Source organism: Erythrolamprus reginae, chromosome 5 (assembly GCF_031021105.1).
Source record: "Erythrolamprus reginae isolate rEryReg1 chromosome 5, rEryReg1.hap1, whole genome shotgun sequence".
In the NCBI taxonomy this organism is placed as follows: Eukaryota; Metazoa; Chordata; class Lepidosauria; order Squamata; family Dipsadidae; genus Erythrolamprus; species Erythrolamprus reginae.
In genome coordinates this window covers 77,981,059-78,001,110 of record NC_091954.1, presented here as the reverse complement: position 1 = coordinate 78,001,110, position 20,052 = coordinate 77,981,059, and the positions used below count along the sequence as shown (strand labels likewise).

General features: G+C 38.6%; 1 protein-coding gene across 1 annotated transcript in view; it reads left to right on the top strand.

The window, feature by feature from the left end:
• The first annotated feature begins 6,924 nt into the window (after positions 1 to 6,924).
• Positions 6,925 to 20,052, top strand: part of LOC139168004 (glypican-5-like) — a 462,110-nt gene continuing 448,982 nt past the window's right edge. The window contains exon 1 of the mRNA XM_070753249.1: positions 6,925 to 6,957. The gene's annotated coding sequence lies outside the window, so the exon portion shown is untranslated. The remainder of the gene's footprint in view (positions 6,958 to 20,052) is intronic.

Sequence of the window (20,052 nt, the reverse complement as noted above, 5' to 3'; positions counted from 1 at the left end):
TCATATAGACTATAACTGGATTATGATCTGCCCAAGTATTAACATCTATTTCTACGTCTTGTATGTACTCTGCTGTTGTTTTGGGAGCCCACACCATATCTATTCTAGTCCAAATTTTGTGGGGGTTTGAGTAAAAAGTATATTGCCTGCTATGAGGATGCCTTTCCCTCCATATATCATTCAATAGCAATTCTGCTTTCATTTTTTGGAAAGTTGAGGGCAGTAAATTCTTTTTTTTCTTTTTACAACTTTTCTTCACCCCCGAATGGTCTAATTGTCTATTTGTTATGGCATTAAAATCTCCAATAATTAACATATTTTCCAAATTTAATTCTAAAATTTTTTGATGTAATTTTTCATAAAATGCAATTTGGTCATCATTTGGGGCATATATAGAAACAATAGCAAGCGATTTGGGTTCAATATCTATCTGGACAATCAAAATTCTACCTTCATCATCACTATATAGTTGTTTGGAATTTATAGAACTCTCAACATACATTGCCACTCCTCTTTTCTTTTGGTCTGCTAACGCAGCATACATCTTTCCAATTTTATTATTTAACAATAAATTCCGATTACTTTTTTTTATATGCACTTCTTGGAGTATCACAATTTGAGCTTTTTGATTCTTAATTTTGGAAAACATTTGTTTTCTTTTTTTTGGTTCATTAAGTCCATTGACATTTACTGAAAAGATTTTTAAATCTCTCAATGTAGTCATTTGTTGTATTTCTTGGTTTCGCGTTGAGGTTGCTTTCTTCTGGCCCCTTGGTCCTGGTCCTCCACTTGTGCAAGTGCCCCCATGGCTTCGGCCTGCATTGCTTCCAGTTCTTTTGTTATCTGTTCCATTTCGCATATTCCACTGTTTTCATAAAAGTCTCTTGCTTGGTCTAGATTCTCCAATTTATATCTCGTTGATTTCCATGTCAATGATAGACCTTGTGGAATAAGCCAGCGAAAGGTTATGTTTTCTTTGATCAGAAGTTTGGTCAAGAAATGATAGTCTCTTCTAGTCTCTCGAACACGTCTTGGGATTTGTTTTAATATTTTTATTTCTTTGCCTTGGTGTTGTAGTTGTCCCGCTCTTGACCAATGCAATATATCATCTCGCATGCTTTTTCTTACAAATTTGATGTGAATCTCGCGTGGAAGATTAAAACGGCGAATATAGCTGTTAGAAATTCTGAAGACTTCATCGATTTCTCTTTTTATGTCATCTGGGTCCATCTGAAGGATTTTCCCAATAATGTCAGCCATAATGGCCTTTAAATCTTCATCTTTTTCTTCTATTACGTTTTGAAATCGAAGTCCATATGACGCACGTTGCATTTCCAGATGTGTAATTGATTCATCATACCCTCTGTAACGTGAAGCAGCTTTGTCCTCCAAGTGACCAATTCTTTTCTCCACCTTTTCCGCCTTTTCTTCCACTGCCTTCATTCGTACTTCATTATCTTGCAAGGCTTGCTTAATCTCCTTCATCTGGTCTTTCATTTCACCTGTGTCAACTTTCATTTCCGCCATCTCTGCTTTAATTTCATCTCTCTGTTGTGTTGCGTCTTGTTGAGATTTTAGCATAAAGTCATTTAATGTTGTTAATGTCTCTTGGATTGAAGCCAGAGATGGTTGTTTCTCCCTGTCCTTCTCCTTGGTGAACATAGTTGCAGATAAAGTCTGCTGTGCGGGAGATGGATGTGGTGAACTTTGCGGGGAAGAAATAACAGTTGTTTGCTTCTTGATTGTTTTAGTATGGGTGGAAGAACTTGACATTTTCAAATTTAAATTTAGTGGTATTTTATGTTAGCAAAATGTAAAGAGATTCTATAAATTCCAAACCCACAGTAACAGTTATACTAAATCAATAGCAATTAATTAATAGCAATAAAAGTTCTAATTCAAATAAAAGGCTAAATTTCAAATACACTTAAAATTTAAAATATATCTAATTAATGCTCAACTTATTTATTCTTATTACTCTAGTCAAAGTTTATATCAAGAAGATGTGAAGAAGAAGAGGGGGAAAAGGGGAAGAGATTAGTTTAGCACAGCTGCAAAGATAAAGAGGAAAAGTCAGCAAAGTGAGAAGGAGGGTAAAAGCATGTGAAGAAAGGGGACAATCAGAGTTAAAGACTATTATTCAATTAGGAGGAACAGGGGACCAAAGACCAAAAGGAAATTTAGCAATGCATAAACAGAACCAATTGTAATATAATGTAATATAGAATTAAAATTCAAAAATTGAAATTATCAAAGGGAAAATGCAAGAAAAAAAAAACAATTGATTGAAGATCTAATTTGTTGTCAGAAACACCTTAATGAGTACTGCAAAGGTATTCCGTTTTTTGAAGAAGGGTATAGTCTTTAGAAAATTTATAAAACTTTTTCCAAGCAAATGCAGTTTAATCTCACGAAGTTAAAATGAAGTCGGTCCGTCTCTCACAGCCCAGGAAGAAATCTCTCCGCAGTAAATCCAACGAAAATGCTGTTAATCCACAAACCGCTATTAATCCAAACGAAATCCAATGGAAATAGTCCAACAGAATAATCCAAAAAAAACGTCGATTAGATAATCCAAATTTTAGAGTTCTCAAATGTAGGAAAAGAGTTTTTTTTCCCTTTATAAATGTTTATTCAGAATTTGTAGGTAAATAGTGAGCAGTCTGGTCCTTCCGCTAGAAAAATCCCAGCCCGGACTTCATTTTTCAACTTTCAGTAACCAAATGTTTCAAAAATGTTTCAAAAGAGGAAAAAAAAAATTTTTTTCAACCAAATAATGTCATTTTGTGAATAATAAATCCTTTAATGTCTCATTCTAAAATCTTCTAGATCTCCTTGTTTGCAAAAATTCAACAATTCAAAACAAGTGAAAGTGGTTAGAATAAGTTCCGGCTGTTAATTCGCGCCTGGATACAATGTTGTTTTAACAACTTTCTCTTTCGCCTTTGTTTAAACTCCGATTCAATTTTCTTGTTTTTTAAACTTCTTGTTTAGCATGGAACATAGAAAAAACTTTTACCTTAATTGTAGCTTCTTTGGCAATATTCCTTTTTCGATTAGGGTTGTTCAGTTTCTCTGCTTTTTACTCTCTTGATGTTTCTTGCTTCCCACTGGTTAGGTGGGATCGCAATGGCCGTGTCCTCTTGGGAGAGGACCGGTGCTCCCTGCACCAGAGCTGCAGGATGAACCCTCTGTCCTGGAGCCTCGGCGATGGCTCCCCGGGCAGAGGGGAATCCCCTTTTCTAGGATCGAGCCATCCGGACTCGATCCGATCGCGCTGGGGCGACCTCTGGGAGGGTTGGAGGGGTCTCGAGGCAGAGCCCTGCCAAGAGACTCCGCTGCGATCCTCAGCGAAACCGGAAGTCCCTGGTCATCACTCTTTCTGGGGTTCAGTCATCTAGCATCATGAAATCTAGACATACAAATTCTTATTTAGTTTCTGATTTGAAAAATAAGGTACATTCTGAAAATATTACCCAATGTCATCATGATTCTAAGATGACATTTATGACAAATATGTTTTGGATTGTAAGCCATTCAGAGTTTGGTTTTAAGATGGGTGGTTGTATAAATGCAATCAATCAATCAATCAATCAATCAATAATAATAAATAAATACATATACTATTTAAATTTTAGATTATAATCAATTAATAATTTTATCTAGTTAGCCAGTAGCCTGGAGAGGTGTAGATGAAAGATGTGGCTCATTCTTACCTCACTACTTACCAGAGCTTACAAAACTTTCACCAGACCCATCCTCGAATACAGCTCATCTGTTTGGAACCCATATCGCATCTCAGACATTAACACCCTTGAAAATGTTCAAAGATACTTCACAAGAAGAGCCCTTCATTCCTCCACTCCAAACAGAATACCCTACGAAAGTAGACTTACAATCCTGGGTCTTGAAAGCTTAGAACTACGACGCCTTAAACATGATCTAAGTATTGCCCACAAGGTCATATTCTGCAATGCCCTGCCTGTCAAAGACTACTTCAGCATCAACCACAACAACACAAGAGCACACAACAGATTCAAGCTTAATATTATCCGCTCCAAACTTGAATGTAAAAAATATGACTTTAGTAATTGGGTTGTCGAAGCGTGGAACTCATTACCGGACTCTGTAGTATCATCCCCTAACCCTCAACATTTTACCCTTAGACTATCTACGGTTGACCTCTCCAGATTTCTAAGAGGTCAGTAAGGGGCGTACATAAGCGCACTAGAGTGTCTTCCGTCCCCTGTCCTATAGTCTCTCCTATATCTTGTATTTCTTCTCTACTATATCCTCTATAACCTTCATTGTGTATTATTGTGTATTGGACAAAATAAATAAATAAAATAAATAAATTCACCAGATTCGCCTACAACAGAGTCTGCTTAATTTCAGCAACCAAAGCCTCCTTTCAGAGACAAGATAAACCTCTCTCTGTCCACCCAGCCCTGCCTCCTTGCTTCCTTTCAATATTGTTTTCAGGTGATTACCTGTGAAATATAACCAGTGTAAATGAGCTTGTGGGACTAAGGAACTGTGCAAAGAGCCCAATTTTATTGATGCTTATCTGATGATTAGGACTCACATCTACTGTTTTTGATGGGTAATATTCACTAGACAATTATTCAAGCTGTATTAATGGTAACATGTTGCTGATATTTTTCATGATTATCTTCAAAGGCAGCACTGTTGGTATATAGGAAGCGATAGTGAAGTAAGAAACTTCATAATGATGATCTCATAAGTTAAGCTCATACAAAATATAGACTGTGGTTTCCTTACTAACACTTAAGGTAGAAATTATTTTTCTAATTGCGCCTTTTCTTTCCTTTACACCAGGGGTTGGCTCTTCTATGACAACGTTGGCTCTTCTATGACTTCAACTCCCAGAATCCCTGAGCTAGCATGATTGGCTCAGGAATTCTGGGAGTTGAAGTCCACAAGTCATAGAAGAGCCAACTTTGCCTACCCCTCCTCTACACTGTATGCAATAAATGCCTTCCTTTTGCTCTACCCCATCATTTGTCTTCATTGGTTTAGCATTTGCTGTCAAATAAAGAGTGAAATCCCTTTTTTGTTTCTTTTTACTTAAAATATTAATAAAGTAAATGAATATCTGAATACCATGAAAAGAAACTGCAGGAATGTTTAAAAACTGGGCAGGAACAGTTTAATTTTAATATTTTTTCCTTGTACCGTAGCTCTACTAAAGGTGCCATAGGAAACTATACTGTTTGCCTGGGCACCCCAAAACTCAATTTAAAAACACAGTTAACACAATATCTACCCTGATTCAAAGGTATAAAGAAAAAATCTTCTGAAGAATTTAAACTGACAGAAAATAACTCCCCACAAATTTATATTATACATCAGGCTGCAACCCTGATCAGTTTGCCTGGACATTTAGGTCCCTTTTAATTTTTTATATTTTAAGTATTAATTATCCAGAATCCTTCTGGAACCAGATGGCTTCTAAATGTAAGAAGAAACCATATTTAAAATAGGAAGTGGGCGCATACAAACCATGATCTAGTGGTCTTTATGATACAGTAGAATGGAAAATTGCAGTATTGCCTAGAATAGGAAGAGAAGAAGGTAATAATTATTAGAAATATACTTTTTTTGGTTAAGGGTTGTAGTTTGAGGCATTTCATGTTACGTCCATTGCCTTTTCTATTTTTTCCACAATTCAAATGTCACTTATGATTTCTCTGAGAGAGAGACAAGTCTCTTTATACAGTACCAAGATTTTAAATAGTAAAGCTCTGAAGTTTGGGTTGGAAATGAACTGCACCTATACCTGTCAATACTGAAATGTCAGTCCTGATCCCTTATGGTACCGTAAATATCAGATTATATCCCAAGCCATAATGAATGAAGATTTATTTGTCATCTGAGCAGTCCGTTGGATAGCTTGGTTGCCTTATCCATACACAAATTATCAAAAGGTGCCTGCAACAATTCCCTATTCAAAAGCTGACATTTCCTAAATCATTCTATTTATCTTTCCTACCAGATTTGCAGTACATAAGGGGTTGGGTTGCCACAGAATGTGTTATTTATTTAATGGGTAGCTTTGGTAAATGTCAAGATTTTTAATGGCACTATTATATTAAATATGTTAATAGCTTTGTGATATTACAGTACTTAATCAACTCCAATTTAAGTTTGAAGTTTTTAAAAGTCCAGCTTTGGAAGTTTTGTTTATCTAGCTGTATTAGTATAAGTTAAACAATGTAGAAAATTTGAATAGTAATATGGTAGTTTGCATTTTAAAAAATTGCTTCTAGTTGATGTAATAGGAGATGCTTCCAATACACTTTTATATAATACATCTCAATGTCCTAATTGAGAAGTAGCAACACAATAAGATAAATTGATTGTTAGCATGGTTAGAAGCTGCAGTTCATAAATCATGAAAAGAGAATATGAAACAACATCAGTTTCAAGTTCGACTTTGAAAATCAGAATCAAAATTCAAAGTTGTGTTCCAGAACAAATCCAAGGCTCAAGAGAGACACTTTCAAAAGGTCAAGAGAACAATCCAATTACAAGAGAGGATCAGGAACTAGTAGGAAGGTGGCCACTGAAAATTGAGATATTATAATTTTTGAGATTATTTTTGATATATTGTTCTTGCAATTAGATGTTTCTTACAAATAAGCTTTTATTATTTAGATGGTTAATCCCTTAGTTGCAAGCGATTGAATTCAGACACTTAACAGAATTTCAAGCTTTTTTAGTTTAAAAGACAAACAAATTTTTTAAAAATATTTTATTTTATTGATCTACATCAAAATTTGTATTTTCAGAGCTTCTGGAGCCCAGCTGAGAAACATGTTCATTATATTCCAGGTCTAACAGATCAGCGTGTCTTGAAATAACAGCTCTTCCATAGGAGGCAAATTCTACAAACAAAACACACAGGATCTGAAGGAGAAACAGACCACAAATAAGGTGATATGTTCTTATATTTCAAAACTCAATTTACCTTTTGACATGAAAATAACCTTGTTTGCATATTAGTTAGATCAAAGAAGATGCATACTGTTGTAAAAAAGTGAATCCATTGAATATTATTATTTTTTCCTTTAGGAGAATTCACTCCCCACCCCCATTCCTTGTTTACAATTAGAGCAGGAGTGTCAAACTCAATTTCATTGAGGGCCACATCAGGGTTGGTGTTTTACCTTAGGGGCTGGAATAGGCATGGCCAGGATGGGCATTTCCAGCTCAACGGCACTCATGTCAGGGGTTCCTTTGGTGGCTTGGGTGCTTTGGTGGTCAGCAATAACAGGCTCCTGAGCTCCATTTCCAGCTGTGACTGCCTCTTGCAACCATCTGCCAGTTAAAACAGAGACCGGGAGGGCTTCATGTGGCCCTTCTGAGCTCCATTTTCACTGGCAGAGGCACTATGGGCTGGTCCTTTACTGTTTCCAGACAACCCCATGGGCCAGATCTAAGCACCCTGCGGGCCAGCTCCAGCCCCCAGGTCTTGAGTTTGATACCTATGTATTAAAACATGTATTCTTCATAGACCTGGATACTCTTTTCCATTTCATTATGACTGCCAACAGAGAAACCTGTTACGGGTTTTCCATTTCATTATGACTGCCAATAGACAAACCTAGAGCCCTTCACTCCTCCACTCGAAACAGAATACCCTACGAGAATAGACTTTCAATCCGGGGCCTAGAAAGCCTAGAACTAAGACTCCTTAAACAAGATCTAAGTATTGCCCACAAGATCATATGCTGCAATGTCCTGCCTGTCATCGACTACTTCAGCTTCAACCACAACAACACAAGAGCACACAACAGATTTAAAGTTAATATTAACCGCTCCAAACTTGACTGTAAAAAATATGACTTCAGTAACCGAGTTGTCGAAGCGTGAAACTTATTACCTGACTCCATAGTGTCATCCCCAAACCCCCAACACTTTACCCTTGGATTATCCACGGTTGACCTATCTAGACTCCTAAGAGGTCAGTAAGGGGTGAATACAAGTGCACTAGAGTGCCTTCCGTCCCCTGTCCTATTGCTCTCTTATATCTCCTATTCCTTTCTTCTATTCCTATATCTCTTCTTCTGTTCTTTCATTGATATGTTTTATTACTATATCTTCTCTTCTATTCTTTCTTAGATATATTTTACTATGAGTATCTCCTCTATAACCTTCATCATGTATTTTACTATGTGTATACCCACTAAAACCCTCATTGTGTATTGGACAAAATAAATAAATAAATAAAATAAAAATAACAGGTTTGTCTGTTGGCAGTCATAATGAAATGGAAAAGATGTTTTGAAATGAGGTGGTATGTTTTGAAATGAGGTGGTAGTGTATGGGCTTTGTCCTTACTCCACTTTATCTGACAAAATTAGAGCAGAATGTGTTGTGATGTACCTTTAATGTGTGGGCTAAGATATAGAAGCAAATAAAGATATAGAAGCAAATATAATGGCCCCTGTTGACACTACCTTTGTGGGGGTTTTCGTATCCTGGTTTTAAAATAAGGACTAGAAGAGTTTTTTAAAATTGCATGGTGACTAGAACATGGAAGTATTGCACATAAGTATTTCTACTTTTTAACAAACCGTGTCAACCTGCCTGCCCATGCTTATTTAAAACTAAAACTAAATTCACATTTTCTTTCACCATGTATCAACTTAAAGAAAAGCTATAGTTGTATTTTATATCCATTATTTCCAAAGTAGTTGAGCAGAGGTTTTAATAAGATTTTTCAGATTTATCTTGGGACCACTGTATAAGATTTATTTTCATTTGAAAATTCCAAATGCTACCTACACTGGGAGTTGTTGGGAGGATAGGTGGATAGTCAGATAAATAAACAGATTAATGGACTAAATAATGACGCTTGTTTAGAAGCAATCTTGAGGAATCTGGGAAAAAATAACTATTAATTTATAGCTGAATGCTTTTGGTACAGAGTGAAATTGTAGGAATTGAGATGATAGCATATTTTTAGCAAATAATAAAATATTTATATAAAACTGATCACGAGTGTTCTTTGAAAGTTTCCAATAAATAGCTTCCCTATTATTAAATAGCTTCCCTAAATGTTCCAATAAATAGCTTCCCTAGCCTGGTTGAGCCATAATTTTATAATTTACTGTGGTCTGGATCCACAAAGTTAAAACAGAGGTTATTGTGAAATTGTTTATTCCAAATAAAGTCTAATTTCTATGCAGACTATACTTGTCTCTTTGGGACTGACAACAATAAGCTTTGTCCACAAGTCTCTAAATAAATGCATGACCAAATTATTCCTCATACAAAATAGTCACTGGAGGTCAGAAATGTTTTTTTTTTAAAATAACTCATTGCAAAAAAAAGCTGACATCTGCTAATTTACCTGGTAAATAAAAATTAGAACCGAATCATTTCTATTTTTCTAATTTTTGTAGAATGCTCTTCGCCTGCCTATTTTCCCCCCTGCTGGTTATTCCAGTGTGGGACTCTTTTCTTTTGGAAACATTTCATCAAAGCCAAGAAAGATTTGTCAGCCAGTAAAGACACTAACTGCAGAATTAAGTTCTTGTACTATTTCAGTTCTAGAATTAAATAAATGAAAAGTTCATTAAAAAAATAAGCATAGACCCTGTCTCCACACTATTTCATCAATATGAGAACCAGTATGATGGTATGGTTAAGGTGTTGGGCTAGGAATAGAGAGATAAAGGTTCAAGACCATCATCCTGCTCTGGGAATGACACTACCAACTTTGAGTCAACTTCTGCTTTTTCCCTTAGTTGTCTCAGAGAATTGTGGTTAAGAGTGGAGAAAAAAAAAAGCTGCATATTTATTTATTTATTTATTTATTGGATTTGTATGCCGCCGGAGACTTGGGGCGGCTAACAGCAACAATAAAACAGTGTACAATAGTAATCCAATACTAAAAACAATTAAAAACCCATTAATATAAAAACCAAACATACATACATACATACCATGCATAGAATTGTAAAGGCCTAGGGGGAAAGAGTATCTCAATTCCCCCATGCCTGATGGCAGAGGTGGGTTTTAAGTAGCTTACAAAAGGCAAGGAGGGTGGGGGCAATTCTTATCTCTGGGGGAGTTGGTTCCAGAGGGCCGGGGCCGCCACAGAGAAGTCTCTTCCCCTGGGTCCCGCCAGGCGACATTGTTTAGTTGACGGGACCCGGAGAAGATACACTCTGTGAGACCTAACTGGTCGCTGGGATTCGTGCAGCAGAAGGCGGTCCCTGAGATAATCTGGTCCGGTGCCATGAAGGGCTTTATAGGTCATAACCAACACTTTGAATTGTGACCGGAAATTGATCGGCAACCAATGCAGACTGCGGAGTGTTGGTGTAACATGGGCATATTTGGGAAAGCCCATGATTGCTCTCGCAGCTGCATTCTGCACGATATGCCGCCTTGAACCTTGAGGAGACGCAGAATAGCCATCAAATAAATTAATAGTTATTCACATTCTAACATTAGCTTGGTTGCAGTGGGAAAATTTGTTAGTGGTTGTCTTAAACTGTAAGCCTTGACCATTTAAGGCTGACACTTACCAGCCTTGAAAGATACTTTCCAATATATCATCATCACTTCATTTGTATCAAGAGACTGGTTGCTGTATTTTTTTGTTACTATAGCAAAACCAGGGAGATACCTATTTTAAATGTGCTTACAACAGTACATTAATCAAGTTGCAAAAGGCAATCCTTGACAGAGAGATAGGCAAAGAGTAAAAACAAACGTGAGCATTACTTGGAAAACAGACTAAATTTTAAGATCGATACAAGGAAAACAATTAGATTGTCCTGCTCTTTTTTAGCCCCTTATAGCAAGCACATCAGTAGAGATCCTGATGGAAGAGGGAGTAGCTTCATTGGGGGGAAAAAACCAACCGTAAATAGTATTAAATAACTTACAGGGTCAAGGGACAGATAAAGCGATTTGAAACAAAGACGATTTATGCTAAGATTACTTCCTTTACACAATGTCTGGGAAAAGTGGCTATTGACAAACTATTTATTACAGAATACTTTCTCTGATGTCTATGGAATCTTCCCAGAGGATGTGGTTTGTGGACTCCATCCATAAACCACAAATTTCAAATTAGAATCTGGGAATGTACAACTGAAAGACTGCTGAGTTACAATTTGATCCTAATTACTTTTGGAAATATAACCCTTGATTATTATTTAAAACTGTAGCAGGAAACTGGTTTAGAATATAGTTCATCTATTGGCTTAAAAATAATACATAAATTACTACTATAAGGTGTTGCTTTTCCCCAGTAAGGCTACAATGACATTCAAAAGAATGTTCTAAAAGGCAGGTCACCAACCTGTGGTCCGTGGACCACTGGTGGCCGCAAGAAATTTTTGGTGGTCTGTGGAAAAATCTTGGTCCCTGGGCCAAATGTGGCTGAGAGCAATTAATCCAGCCAGGAAGAAGAAAGGAAAGGAAAGGAAAGGAAAGGAAAGGAAAGGAAAGGAAAGGAAAATCAAGGGAATGGAGGGGAGGGATTATAGCTACAGCTATGGAATATGGGACTGACTTTCCTGACAACACCAGCAAGCCACCGTCAAATTAGCTTCAATTAGTTTGTAATAATTACACTACTTTTAATAATTTTGTTACAATTAAACAACCTTTAAAGATTTTGTTGTGATTAAATAAGCTTTTATGATTTTGTTACAATTAAATAAGCATTTATAATTTTGTCACGTTAAATGCTTTTAAATCCCGTGGACCACATTTCATATTAATATGTGGACCACATTTCATATTAATAAAATGGAAGTTATCTGATCATTATTTTACAAATTTATTTGTCTTTAAAATATCATATTAGTGGTCTGCGGAACATAAAATTATGAATTTGGTGGTCCACGGGATTTAAAAGTATGACCTTGGTGGTCCCTGGGGTCCAAAAGGTTGGGGACCCCTGTTCTAAAACATTTGAAGTTAGCAGGTGTTACTTGCATAGAGGATAGAATAGAGGATGAAGACAATGGGGCTCAAAAAAGAGCTCATAGATTGGTAATTAGGGATAAGAATATTCCTAATAAGACTATTCCTAATCAGTTTCACTATGATACAATCACTGGCATTTATTATTGCACATATATGTTTTAATTTTGCTGATGGCTGCTTTAAGTGGAATTGTTTTTATCAGACCAATGAAGTTACTATAGAATATATTCCTAGAACAAACAGATTTAGAGATGTGAATTTGCTATACTTTTTTATCATTAACTCCCTTCTGTAGTAAAATACAGGATACGTTTGGTAGAACAACAGAGCTTTGATGCTTCTATACCGAAGCTGCTATGTTCCCTTCTAAGCAAAGCTTCTGCAGTGTTTCCAAACCCTGAAGGATAATTATGTCTCCTTTAGTTGTCTTGTTTCCTTATCAGTTGGAAAAAGAAATACTGTAAATGTATACAGTATGCATGCTCAAACTTTCTTCAATCAACATTCTATACATGACCCATATAACCTTGATATTCATTCATAAGAGAATTGTCAGTTCTGGAAGCCATTGTTTCGGGTGAAGATGTCATCTGCTCTCCCCTGTGCATTTTGTTGGATTGCTCAGTCCTCTATGAACACTATTTGTAGCTTGTCTAAACAGTATAAATAAAATCTGGTGGCAACTTTATTGGAAGTGGTTGATGTTCTACTCGAACCTACTTGGATCGGAACAAAGGGAGAATCCATGTGCAGAGATTTCAAATCAAACACTATTATATGTAAAACAGGATTTATGCAAGCAAAGCCAATCGTTGTTGGCAGCTTTCCTGGTTAAACTGACTAAGAGATAAGAAATGGACTGCAGCTGATAATGAAAGCAAATTAAAACATTCCTCAGTGAGATTATGTTTCTTTGGACACACACACATACTCAGGAATCTCTAGGTTTCCCTCAGACAGCTGCACCTCTGCTCGATGAATTTAGAAGAATAAGAGAAGTTTGCCAGCGAATCATTTCTGGAACCCCGAATCTAGGACTTCTATCATTATAAACGTTGGAACGCCACACCTTTTTTACCCATGATTCCTCACTTATAGATGATTAAGGGACTGGAAACCAAGACTTACGAAGAGAGATTGAGGGAACTGGGCATGGATAACCTAGAGAAAAGGAGGGCCAGAGTGGACATGATAGCAGTCTACAAGTATACGAGGGGATGTCACAGAGAGGAGGAGATCACTTTATTCTCCAGGGCACCAGAGGGCCGGACGAGGAACAATGGCTGGAAGCTGACCAAGAAGAGGTTCAACATGGAGATAAGGAGGAACTTCCTGACGGTCAGAGCGATCAACCAATGGAACAACCTACCAGCGGACGTTGTGAACTCCAACACTCTGGACATTTTTAAGAGAAGATTGAACTGCCACTTGCCTGGTGTGCTATAGGGTTCCTGCTTGGGCAGGGGGTTGAACTTGATGGCCTTCATGGTCCTTTTCAACTCTAACAATCAATCAATCAATCAATCTATCTATCTATCTATCTATCTATCTATCTATCTATCTATCTATCTATCTATCTATCTATCTATCCACACACACACACACACACACACTGTCTGGGTGTGGTCAACTGTTTCCTAGAACTATAACTGTCTAGACTTTCTTCCATAAATTCACCGTCTGAAATTTTTCCCCATAAAGATATTCCTGTCTGCTTCATAACCTTCTGACCCGGGCATCTAATAGGGGCTCCTGATCTCCTATGTCTCCCTTCTCCTCCGACTCAGACATTACCATCATTGAGGTTTCTACAGTCTCTGGAGGTTCCTCAGGTTCCTCAGGTCCCCATTTTCCCTCACTCTCACTCTCTGACTCAGTTGTCAAGAACACTGGCCTAGGGTACCAAGACAGACCCCATTCATCCTTCTCAGAATCTGTGACTAACTGAGCTGGTTGTGGACCACTCACAACACTCACAACAGTTGATACTGCATGAATATTAAAATTGCCCTCATGCAAGTGGCAGAAGTTCATGAAACAAAGGAGATGCTAGTGATAGTAGTTTGTAACCCAGACCTGATATTCAGACTTCAACTTCAACACTTATACAAGCCAATCATTGCAGAAATGTAGCCCAAACCTGAAGGTCTATCTGTGCTGGTGTAAACAGTGAAAAGAATTTGTCTAATAAAGCTTATCCTGTTCCATATATTTATCCTGAAAGAGAAGGTAATGAAGCATTAATACTGTTGGCAAAATTCATTCTCCTTTATGGAATGATTGATTTATTGCCATGCGTGGAATGATTATGAGATCTTTCACTTTGCTTTGTTTATACTATCCCATTGGTCTGTTAAAAATTTGGCAGAGTTTATTCACCTTTATTAGTTCCCTGTTTACCAGAAGGGATGTCTAGGCCTTATCACATTGTTTTCCTTGTTTCTTCTAACTTTGGCTGCATTCCTTGTGCACTTTGTACCTTGATTACTACTGTAGCTGAATATTTTAATGGAATGACTACTAACCTTTGAAAGCTTTAGGCACTGCTCTTTTAATTGCAATTATGCTAGAACCTGTAGCTATCTGGTCTTGGAGGGAGGACCACAGGGAGAAAACAATGACTGGGTTGATAATCATATCTCATTGCCATAAGCCAAAAATACTAAGTGATGGAATAAAACAAAGTTAGCCATCAACTGATTATGAAGCTATCTACTTCTGGTGATATGATTCACAAAGATTAATTGTTAAATATCATTTTATTCAGCTCTGTTGCAAAAGAAAGAAAGAAAGAGAGCAACAATTCATCTCTCCATGGTCACAAAGGTGTTGGATCAAGGTGGTGCCGTGGATATTGCCTATCTGGACGTCAGCAAAGCCTTTGATACGGTTCCACATAAAGAGCTGATAGATAAATTAGTGAAGATTGGAGTTAATCCCTGGATAGTTCAGTGGATTTCAAGCTGGCTGAAGCATAGACATCAGAGAATTATTGTTAATGGCGAGTATTCTGAGCAGAGACAGGTTACAAACGGTGTGCCGCAAGGGTCTGTTCTGGGTCCTATTCTTTTTAATATGTTTGTGAGTGACATAGGGGAAGGTTTGGTAGGGAAGGTTTGCCTATTTGCCGATGACTCTAAAGCAGAGGTCCCCAACCGCCGGTCCGCGGACCGGGACCGGGCCGTTGGGGCTTTTCAGCCGGTCCGCGGCGCCAGGGCCCCCTCGGCCTTTCCGCACCACCAGCGGCGCTCCCCCCGCCAGCCAGCCAAGCCCCGCGCCCGCCGGAACCGGCTCCTCGCTCTCCCCCCGCCGCCCGCCGCGTTTGCAGGAGGTGGGGAGGGTTGGGCGGCCCGCCAAGGCCAGGAGGGACGCCGCTGCCCCCCCCTTCCCTCTCTCCGCCCGCCGCTGCGCCTCCTTGACGCCGAGAGGAAATGCCGGCAAAGGCTTTCCTCAGCGGAGGCCGGCGAAGGTGATATTGAATGTCGGGGGAGAACGGGCGCTTGCACGCGCTCCCTATCTCCCTGCTAGCCCACTCGGAATATTCAAAATAAGAAAAACCTTTGCCAGCGAAGGCTTTTCTTATTTTGAATATTCCGAGTGGGCTAGCAGGGAGATAGGGAGCGCGTGCAAGCGCCCGTTCTCCCCCGACATTCAATATCACCTTCGCCGGCCCCGCCTCTCCTGCAAACCCCCTTGCTGAGAGCCTGGGGCGAAAGTGCTCTCGCAAAGGTGAGGCGGGCAGGGCGTGCGCGCGTCATCGCTGAGAAGAACGGAGAGAGAACGAGAGTGAGTGAGAGCAACAGACAGCAAGATAGAGAGAAAGTGAGAAAGAGAGAGTGAGGAAGGGGGGAGAGAAAGAGATAGCAAGAGAGAGAACAAGAGAGAGAAAGAGCGTGAGAAAGAAAACAAGAAAGAGTGAGAGAGAGAGAAAGCAAAAGAGACAGAAAGAAAACGAGAGAGAAAGTGAGAAGAGAGAGAAAGAGGGGGAGAGAGAGAGAAAGAGAGAGGGGGGAGAGAGAGAAAGAGAGGGAGAGGGAGAAAGAGAGAGGGAGAGGGGGAGAGATAGCAAGAGAGGGAGAGAGGGAAAGGGGGAGAGAGGGGGGAGAGAAAGAGAGAGGGAGAGAGAGAGGAGATAAAGGAAGAGGAGAGAGAGAAAGGAAGAGAAAGAAAGAAAGAGTGATAGAAAGAGAGAGAGAGTGAGAGATGCTCAGTGAGCCTTTCTTTGAAGTTGCCTTTCTTTCTTTCTCTTTCTTGCTTTCTTTCTTGCTCTTTTTCTTTCTCTTTTACCTTCCCTTCCTCTATTTCTTCTTTTCTTTCTCCTTCCTACCTTCTTCCCTTACTCTCCCCTTTCATAAGTTTCCTTGCTTCCTTCCTCTGTTCCTGTCCCTTCCCCCTTTCTTTCTTTCTTTCTTTCCTTCCTTTCCTCCCTCCATTTCTTGCTTTCCTTTTCCTTCCTCCCTTCTTTCCTCCCTCATTCCCTTCTTTCACTCCTTCCTCTCTTACTCTCCCCTTTCACACCTTTCCTTGCTTCCTTTGCACCCTTCTTTTGTTCCTGTCCCTTCCCTCTTTCCTTCCTTCCTTCCCACCCTCCGTCCATTCATTCACCCATTCCTCTCTTGATCGCCCCTTTTACGGCGCCGCTGACAGCTAGCTCCCCCCCCCCCACCGGGCCATGGAAAACTGGTCTAGCTTAAAGCCGGTCCCTGGTGCAAAAAAGGTTGGGGACCTCTGCTCTAAAGTGTGCAATAGGGTTGATATTCTTGGAGGGGTCTGTAATATGGTAAATGATTTAGCTTTACTAGATAAATGGTCAAAGCAATGGAAACTGCAGTTTAATGTTTCCAAATGTAAAATAATGCACTTGGGGAAAAGGAATCCTCAATCTGAGTATTGCATTGGCAGTTCTGTATTAGCAAAAACTTCAGAAGAGAAGGATTTAGGGGTAGTGATTTCTGACAAGTCTCAAATGGGTGAGCAGTGTGGTCGGGCGGTAGGAAAAGCAAGTAGGATGCTTGGCTGCGTAGCTAGAGGTATAACAAGCAGGAAGAGGGAGATTGTGATCCCCTTATATAGAGCGCTGGTGAGACCACATTTGGAGTACTGTGTTCAGTTCTGGAGACCTCACCTACAAAAAGATATTGACAAAATTGAACGGGTCCAAAGACGGGCTACAAGAATGGTGGAAGGTCTTAAGCATAAAACGTATCAGGAAAGACTTAATGAACTCAATCTGTATAGTCTGGAGGACAGAAGGAAAAGGGGGGAACATGATCGAAACATTTAAATATGTTAAAGGGTTAAATAAGGTTCAGGAGGGAAGTGTTTTTAATAGGAAAGTGAACATAAGAACAAGGGGACACAATTTGAGGTTAGTTGGGGGAAAGATCAAAGGCAACATGAAAAAATATTATTTTACTGAAAGAGTAGTAGATCCTTGGAACAAACTTCCAGCAGACGTGGTTGGTAAATCCACAGTAACTGAATTTAAACATGCCTGGGATAAACATATATCCATTGTAAGCTAAAATACAGGAAATAGTATAAGGGCAGACTAGATGGACCATGAGGTCTTTTTCTGCCGTCAGTCTTCTATGTTTCTATGTTTCTATTTGCCCTTGATATAATTGCATGAATCCAGTGTACAAAACATTCCAAAAGATAAACAAAACACCCCAATCCTATTCTTAAATAGTAAACATTGAAGAATTAGGTTAAATTGAAGGAGAGACGTGAAGCAACTTTACTAGGAAATAAAGACCTTCTTGAGGCAAATATTGGTTATTTCTCTGGAATGTTCTACCATTTCCAGCTCCTCTTTCCCTCCCCCTTCCCAGGTTTCTGAGAAAGTTTATATTGGGATGGTGGAGGGCAAGGAAAACAACAATGAAGCCAGGAGGCTGCAATTGAGACTTTGTGCCAGTGTTTTTGGCAGAGCAGCTCCTAATTTACAAAGAAGTCAGCTCTCTCAGACTGTAACCTTTTATGTTCTTCCCACACCTCCTCATCTTTTTTGCTTGTTTCAAGGATGAATTCCTCATTCATTTCAAGAAGACTCTTCCCTTTCATTAAACATTATTTTTTAAGCATTTAGCTGCTCTGGGGATGTTTTACTTTAGCTTTGTTTTATTTTGTTGGTTCTTTTCTCTCTGAGAACATTTAATTAAAAAGAATGTTTCCTCTCCATTTCCCTGACACTTGACATGGAGAGAATAGGAGCTTGCATAATTTTCACAAAAGGAATACTGTAGAATAAATTACTTCCAGGTCCAATTTTTGTATCCAGATTGGTGGTAATAAAAAAAGAGAAAAAGATTTTTGTGCAATACTATGGCTGCACTTCAGTGAAGAAGAAGAAACCTCCTGATGTGTATAATATATGCAATACAGTTTATTCTGTCAACATGGAAACTAAATCAAAACCACCATATACATTCCCATCACTGTTGTGAAGAGGTGATCATTTCCTCAGTTACAGTCTCAAAGGTTCCAATAATATTACATGTTCTTTACACCCAGGACATTACTATGAAAAAAAAAAGAATTGTCTGGGCTGTCCCATTATAGGTACCCAACTATTACTTGCTTTCTTCTATATATTTTTTTTGCTCATATAAACAGAGTAACCTAAAGTTCTGATATTTATTATGTTGAACACAGCAGTGCGATAGTACTGTGGTTTAACTTGCTTGTTAAATAATGGGGAATTTACATTGAATTTATAATTTATGTCTCATTTCTTGTCATTTTTATTTGGCTCTTAGTCAAAATCTAACCAAGAATTTGTTTTATGAGTGTATATTGAAAAAGTATATAACAACAGAAATCTAGGACAGTTTAATAAGCAATGAAGTGCTACAGAGACTGACATTCTGTAGTTATATATCAGCAAAAATCTGTTTTTCACATGCACATACACACACACACACGCGCGCGCGCGCGCACACACACACACACACTGTATGTGCAGTGAAGGGCTACCAAAATTTTTGCTACCACACTGTGGCTTATGCAGGGCACCCTGCATTTTCTTTCAACGTCTTTTGATGCAAATTGGGTGCTCTGGGGTGGAGCTCCATTTTCACGACCCCACTGCGTTCCCTCCATCTAGGCAGTAGCCGACCCCTGCATATGTGTATGTGTCTATGTATTAAGATCCTCCCATATTTGGGTATGCAAGGGTAATTCGACAGAAAACACACACACACACACACACAATATGGGAGGAGCTTAACACTTCCTTTTGCCTCTTGGTCCAACCCAGGGCCATATCCAAGACAGTTAATTTTTTTCATAGCCGACAAACTATATTCTGTACGTGTAACATATTTTTGCTGAATTGAAAATGAAATGAGACTAGTATAGATCTATTTCTAGGTTCTTTCCTCTCAAATCCCAGTGAGGGTATGGCTATTCCCTTCATTTTCAATTCAACAAAAATATCTTACACACACACACACACACACACACACACACACACACACACACACACACACATCTGTCTGTCTGTCTGTCTAATCTATCTAATCTATCTAATATAATCTTATCTTATCTTATCTTATCTTATCTTATCTTATCTATCTATCTATCTATCTATCTATCTATCTATCTATCTATCTATCTATCTATCTATCTATCTATCTCAGGTTTTTCCCCATGTAATATCTTGAGTTTTTCGACGTTTCAGTGAAATCACATTTGCCATCATCAGGCTGAAGTTATTGGCTTCGTGATGCTTTGAGTATACCATACTCAACCACACTCAAAGCAGCACAAAGCCAATCACTTCAGCCTGATGATGGCAAATGTGATTTCATCAAAACATTGCAAAGACACTCAAAATATTACATGGGGAAAACCCCGAACTCACAACAATTTACATATGCGCACGCACACACACATACACATATTGGATGCTACATAGTTGGATGCCAAGTTAAATATTCTTTCAGAACAGTGGCATATATATAAGATTAGACTATAGCCAAAATGCTTCTCTGTATTCAACTCAGATTATATTTCCCATTTATATCTGAAAAAATTTTAAGCTCATAGAATAAATAAAGTCTTCGGGAAGAA